The sequence below is a fragment of the Arachis ipaensis genome, chromosome B09 (genome assembly GCF_000816755.2).
Source record: "Arachis ipaensis cultivar K30076 chromosome B09, Araip1.1, whole genome shotgun sequence".
Lineage (NCBI taxonomy): Eukaryota > Viridiplantae > Streptophyta > Magnoliopsida > Fabales > Fabaceae > Arachis > Arachis ipaensis.
The window spans coordinates 97,576,074-97,583,780 of NC_029793.2; positions in this window are offsets into that span (position 1 = coordinate 97,576,074).

A 7,707-nucleotide genomic window follows, 5' to 3' on the forward strand; every position below is an offset into this window, starting at 1 on the left:
ACTACTATAAATACACTGGAGCCCCCAGGTATAACTCATACTCTGATTCTACTAAAAACCTGTCTAATACCCATGCTAACTTAAGCATCGGAGTCTCTTGCAGGTACCCCCACCCTCCGGTGACCAAGAATCAGCAGTGCAGCCAGTCCAACAAGTTAGACACGACAGCTCCGGCCGCTACCCACCAGCCAGACACGTCATCTCTGACCAAGTACGGAAGATCTCATCCGAGATCGACCTACAGTTTCAGGTAACGCTCGGAATATTGGCGCCGTTGCCAGGGACCTGGAAGTCATCCCATCACCATGGCGGACAACCATAACAACAGCCACGATTCAGGTCTGGAAGAGAGAACACCGCACAAGAACGCGGATGTCACGCTACAAGATACTCCGGAAACCAACAAAGACAAAGACTCGCCAAATCCAGGGGCAATAGAAGCGCTCCTAGATCGCCTAAAACAACTGGAAAAAGAAACTCAACAACAACGAGAAATCGGAAGGGATCTACAAAGAGAGGTACGGCGACGTCGGGAGTTGGAAGAAAAACTACAGCAATTAGAAGCTGATCTCAAATCAAAAGCCCCTCGGGCCAATCTCAAAGAAAATTCACGCAAAGTGCATGACCCGTTCACCAGGGAAATCATGAAAACCAAAATTCCAAAAGACTTCAAACTCCCGGATATGACCCTGTATGATGGCACCACGGATCCCAACCACCACCTCAGTAACTTCAGAAGTAGAATGTACCTCACCGACACCCCAGATGATGTTCGCTGCAAAGCCTTTCCAACAACTCTCACAAAGACAGCCATTCGATGGTTCGACAACCTACCTCCAAAGTCCATCTCAAGCTTTGATGACCTAGCTAAAAAATTCCTAGCCAGATTCTCCATCCAGAGAGATAAAGCCAAGCATGCCCCCAGTTTACTAGGGATCAAACAAGGAGATCGGGAGAGCCTCCGCAACTATATGGAGAGATTCAACAAAACATGCATAGACATACAAAGTTTACCCACAGAGGCCGCCATCATGGAACTCATCAACGGCCTACGAGAAGGACCTTTCAGTCAATCTATATCAAAAAAGTACCCGACCTCCTTGGATGAAGTGCAGGAACGAGCAGAAAAATACATCAACATCGAAGAAAACGCTCGGTTATGAGAGACCTCAAAATCGGGGGCCTCTTACCGAGATAGAGACAAGGAATCCAAGAGGAAAGAAGATCGACAAGGGGAGAAAATCAAAAAATATCATAATTACACTCCTCTCAGGGCATCCTTGGTCGGGATATACAAAGAAGTCTGCCATACAGAAAAAATCCCCCCAGCACGGCCACTCAAAGGCAGAAAGGGAGGAGGAAACCGGAAGGAATATTGCGAATACCATCGAGTCCGAGGACACTCCACAAACGAATGTTTTGACTTAAAAAATATCATAGAAAAATTGGTGAGAGAAGGAAAGTTAGATCAATTCCTGGCCACCCGAGATGATGATCAAAGAAAGAGACGAAGGGATGAAGATACCGAACGAACAGAACAATCACCTCAGACACCAGAAAGACATGTCCACATGATACATGGTAGATTCACAGCAGGTGGGATCTCTAAATCCTCTCGCAAAAGATATCTCAAAGAAGTATATTATGTCGAAGGAAAGGAGGAAGCACTTAACATCCCGGCAATAACATTCACTAAAGAGGACGCATCCGGCGTCATCGCAGGACACGACGATCCCATGGTCATCACCATCATATTAGCAAATGCCAACCTACACCGCAACTTAATAGACCAAGGGAGTTCTGCCGACATCTTATTCAAAACAGCCTTTGATAAACTCGGCTTAGAAGAAAAAGAACTTCAAGCATATCCAAACAGTCTGTTTGGACTAGGAGACACCCCAGTTCGACCACTAGGATACATACCACTACATACAACCTTCGGAAAAGGGAACCAATCCAGAACCCTCAAAATAGACTACATCGTGGTCGACGTAAGTTTAGCTTACAATGCTCTCATAGGTCGGACAACGCTCAACCAACTCGGCGCGATAGTCTCGACCCCACACCTATGTATGAAATTCCCAACACCAAAAGGGATAGCACGATAAAAGCAGATCAAAAAATGGCACGTCGCTGTTACAATGAAAGCCTAAACCTCAGAGGCAAAGGAGAAAAGTTCCACACAATCGAGCTGGGCGGAGTTCAACGACGAAAAGAACTTCGTCCCCAGCCAGAGGGTGAGTTAGAAAAGATTCAGATCGGGGACACCTCGGAAAAAATAACTAATATCGGCCCAATCCTAAAAGGAGATTCAAAGGAATTACTAATACAATTCTTGCGAGATAACGTCGATCTCTTCACATGGAAAGCCGCAGATATGCCAGGCATAGACCCTAAGCTGATGTGTCATAAGTTGGCGGTCTATCCGGGACCTCGGCCGGTACAGCAGAGACGAAGAAAACTTGGGCCAGAGCGATCCCAGGCACTACTGGAAGCAGGATTCATAAGAGAAGTCAAATATCCACTATGGTTCGGTCTCAAGAACGCAGGAGCTACTTATCAAAGGCTAATGAATAAAGTCTTCTCGGATCACATCGGAAAGATCATGGAAGTCTACGTCGACGACATGTTAATAAAAACACAAAGTGAAGAGACATTATTGTCCGACCTGGCCCAAGTATTCGACACCATAAGGAAGCATGACATGCGACTCAATCCCGCGAAATGCACCTTTGCAGTAGAAGCAGGAAAATTCTTAGGTTTCATGCTTACACAAGGAGGAATTGAAGCAAATCCAGACAAATGTCAGGCCATACTCAACATGAAGAGCCCAACCTATGTCAAAGAAGTACAGCAACTCAACGGGAGATTGGCCGCCCTATCCCGATTCTTAGCAGGAGTTGCGATAAGATCTCTCCCCTTCTATGCTACTTTAAGAAAGGGAAGGCAGTTCGAATGGACGACAGAATGTGAGCAAGCCTTCCAAGACTTTAAAAAGTTCTTAGGACAGCCACCTATCCTCTCCCGACCACGAAAAGAAGAACCACTCATATTATATCTCGCAGTAGGAAGCCGGGCAGTAGCGTCAGCACTAGTCAGAGAAGACGAAAACGGACAACAACCCGTCTACTTCATTAGTAAAGCACTACAGGGATCCGAGCTGAACTATCAGAAAATAGAAAAATTTACATATACTCTCATTCTAACATCTAGACGACTCCACCCTTACTTCCAGGCCCACACCATCAAAGTTCGCACTAACCAGCCCTTGAAAGGAATATTGCAGAAAATAGATTTAGCAGGTAGAATTCTACAATGGGCAGTCGAGCTGTCAGAGTTCGACCTCCAATACGAAGCTCGGACGGCCATTAAGTCACAATATCTGGCCAACTTTATCGCAGAATTCACAGATGCCCTGGAAACCCTCACAGACTGGAATCTCTATGTGGACGGTTCTTCAAATAAAACTGGAAGCGGCGTAGGAGTGATAATAGAAAGCAACCAGGGAACCCAAGTTGAGCTCTCCCTCAAGTTCGGATTCCCGGCTTCAAATAACCAGGTAGAATACGAAGCACTGCTAGCTAGTTTGAAGCTAGCTGAAGAGGTTGGAGCTCGAAAACTCAACATCTACAGCGATTCGCAAGTGGTCACATCACAAATAACAGGGAGCTACCAAGCCAAAGATCCCATCATGAAAAGGTATTTGGATAAGACCAAGCAACAGCTCAGACAAATCGGGTAATATAAGATATACCACATACCCCGAGAACAAAATGCCTGAGCTGACGCACTCTCGAAACTAGCCAGCACCAAACCAGGGGGCAACAATAGAAGCCTCATCCAGGAAATGTTACAAAACCCGTCAATCTCAGAAGAGGAAAAAGTCCTAGCCATAACAAGCCAGGACCAAGGATGGATGACTCCCATAATCAACTACCTCAGAGCAAGAACACTCCCCACAGAAGAAAATGAGGCGAAGAGGCTAAAAAGGGAGGCACAATACTACACCATTATAAACAACATCCTGTACAAAACAGGGATCTCAGTACCATTATTGAAATGCGTACCGACCTCCCACACAAAGAAAGTGTTAGAAGAAGTACACGGCGGCATTTGTGGCAATCATCTCGGAGCACGAGATCTCGCCAAAAAAGTACTCCGGGCGGGGTTTTATTGGCCAACTCTACCGAAAGAAGCTACAGAATTTGTAAAGACATGCCCACCATGTCAGAACACATGCCAACTTTCATATCGCCCCGCCAGAAGAGCTCATCAGCGTAACTTCGCCTTGGCCGTTTGCAAGGTGGGGGCTCAACCTTCTCGGCCCCTTCCCCCAGGGGTCAGGACAAGTTAAATTTCTCATAATAGGGGTAGACTATTTCACAAAGTGGATCGAAGCAGAGCCCCTAGCCAATGCCACCGCTCAAAAAATCCGGAAATTCCTATATAGAAACATCGTCACAAGGTTCGGGGTTCCATATTCAATAACCACAGACAATGGCACTCAATTCACAGATGCAGGCTTCAGAAAACTAGTAGCCGACTTAAATATAAAGCATCAGTACACCTCCGTGGAACTTCCACAAGCCAATGGACAGGCCGAAGCTGCCAACAAAGTCATATTGGCCGGATTAAAACGGAGATTACAAGATGCAAAGGGAGCTTGGGCAGAAGAGCTTTCACAGGTCCTATGGGCATATCGAACGACGCCACACTCCACCACGAAGGAATCCCCCTTCCGGTTAGCATACGGAATAGAGGCAATGATTCCAGTAGAAATTGAGGAAGGATCGCCTAGAGTAGTTCATTACAATGAGGGAGCAAACTCCCAACTTCAGAGGGAAGAACTCGACCTACTACTTGAAATCCAAGAAAGAGCTCGGATCAGGGAAGAAGCTCTAAAGCGCCGAATGGCTTCCAGATATAATCAAAGGGTAGTGCCGAGAAGTTTCGCAGAAAACGATCTCATCCTAATCCGAAATGATATTGGAACAACTCGACCAGGAGAAGGAAAGCTGGCAGCAAACTGGAAGGGACCCTACCGAGTTGTAGAAGTACTTGGGGAGGCCTACTACAGACTGTCCGATCTCGATGGACGAGAGCTTCCCAGATCATGGCACGCTTGCAACCTAAGAAGGTACTACAGTTAGGAAGGTAATAGATCTCATTATTGGATGCACTCTTTTTCCTGAAAAGGTTTTTTAATGAGGCACCAAGTTGAGACCCAGACACTATCCGACTTAAAGGGATGAAAAAATTCCCACATGTATATATTTGCACTTTTACTTTGAATAAATTTAATTTAGATATTCTACAAAGAATTCAAGACGCATTAATCTGAAGAATTCATCATCCGATTATAAAGCGACAGGTCGGCAGAAAGTGAAAAACAATTTCACTGCACGACCACGATAAACATAAACCGTCCGATAAAGGTGAAAGCGCGATTCACCGAAAGGACGATCCAAAGATGCCAACCACTTTCTACAAATCGGCAAAGATGAACACAGAATAATGTAAGAAGTTATCGAAAGCAATCCAAAAAAGAACCTGACGAGGTCTTACGGATAGCTAAAATAATAACTTAAAGACTGGCCGACGTCTAGAAGTCGGACCAAGTCAACCCAAGTTATAAGTAAACCCTGGAAAGAGGTCTGGCCAACCCTATTAAAGAGGATTACTTTAACTTAGAAGGGCTCGACCTAACAAAGTTAGTCCAAAATAAAAAGTTATAAAAGTAATCCCTGAAAGAGACCTGACAAAGGTACAAGAAAGAGGATTACAAAAATAACCTAGAGAGAGATCGACCTAACGAAGTCGGTCTCCTACAAAATACGAAAAGTTATAAAAGTAATCCCCGAAAGAGACCTGACGAATGTCCAAGAAAGAGGATTACGAAATAACTTAGAAGAGATCGACATAAAGAAGTCGGTCTCCTACAACGGAAAGTTATAAAAGTAATCCCTGAAAGAGACCTGACGAAGGTCCAAGAAAGAGGATTACGAAATAACTTAGAAGAGATCGACATAAAGAAGTCAGTCTCCTACAACGGAAAGTTATAAAAGTAATCCCTGAAAGAGACCTTTCAAAGAAGGTCCAAGAAAGAGGATTACAAAGTAACTTAGAAGAAATCGACATAAAGAAGTCAGTCTCCTACAAACAGGTTATAAAAGTAATCTCTAAAAGAGACCTGACCAAGGTTTAAAAAAGAAGATTACTTTAAATAATTGAAAAAGATTGACATCGGTCAACTACTTGGAAAAGGACAAAGAAGTCGGGCATGGATTGCTAAATCGGATCCACGCATCGACAACAAACCAGTTCAAAGAAGCTAAGACAGGCGCAAGCAAGTGTGACATAAAATAACAAAGCCTCAGGGTCAGACCCAAAAGCTCAGAAGCTATTCGTTGTGTTTTTAAATAATGTTGCTAAACAAGCAACCAGAAAGAGTGTCAACAAAATAAACTAAAGAGTTTTAAAGCCCACAAGCCGGGCCAACTACAAAAATATCCAAAATAAATTAGCTAAAGGTTAGAAGACTTCTTAGCAGCATCAGTCTGAGGAGAAGGAAGGCGAGCCTGGAGAGGAACAGCATCCACAGTACCATCGTCCCGGTTTAAGATCTGACAGTCAGGATCAGAAGCGGGAGGGTTGACCTTGGCAGGAGGAACAGTAGGCGCTGACACCTTGGCAAGAGACACAGGGAGGGGATCGACCTCATCATCATCATCCTCATTATCAGGGACAATCTTGCCATCCCTAACAATGTTGTCCAGGCTAAAGGGGGTGAGATCGGCCTCGGGAGCAATGACCCAAACTTGCTCCTTCAAGTTCTCGTAAGCAGCAGTCACGCTGTCAGCGAGATGACTTTGGAGCTCAGAATAATCTTCCCGGACATTGTCGAGCTCCCCCCTCAGGCGCATCATCTCCCGATAGGATGTAACGTAACTATCCTTGTGCATCATGGCTGTGTCCTCAGCCAACCTCAAAGAAGCTACCAGTGATTGAGAACTCGCCTTCTCATTCTCTAAGTCCTTCTCCAGCTTGGCTACCTTTATCTCAAGTTCCTCCTTCAACTCCCTCATCCGATCAAACTCTTGTTTTGCCTCCTCCATAAACGCTTTAGTGGCATGGAGAGGGAGATTCTGAGCAGTCCGATATATGACAGCCGCCATATACGCCATCTTTACGTGATTTCGGGCCATAAATTCTAAATGATGGAGGATGGACACATCATCCATGGAGAGGGAGCCATAGGGACCGATTTGCTGATCCACAAATTCAATGGCATTAAAATCAGGAGCATCGAGGTCGAAGGGCTCAGCTGTTTTTTGTTTTTTATTGGGAGGAGCAACAGATGGAGCGGCAGAAGTGGAGTGAGGATCCACCAAACAGACTCGGGGTGTAGGGACCACCTACTTTACCCCAGGAGAACTCGGCACTGATGGCTTCTCGTGCATTTGGGAGGACCCCTCCCCAGCCGCCTTGGCCGTAATATTCCTGGCAACAGTCGCCCTCTGCGCCCTCTTAAAAGCTTTCATAGATTCATTATTCTTCATTGCCTCTGCAAATAAAACAGAAATTAAGCTACAAGTTGGATAAGTCGGAAAGACAGCTACAAGCAACATAAACAGATAAACACAAGATACCCAGTTCAGTTTGAAGAAGAGAAGGGTTGGTTAGAAATTTCTTTGTGTCAAGATGGGG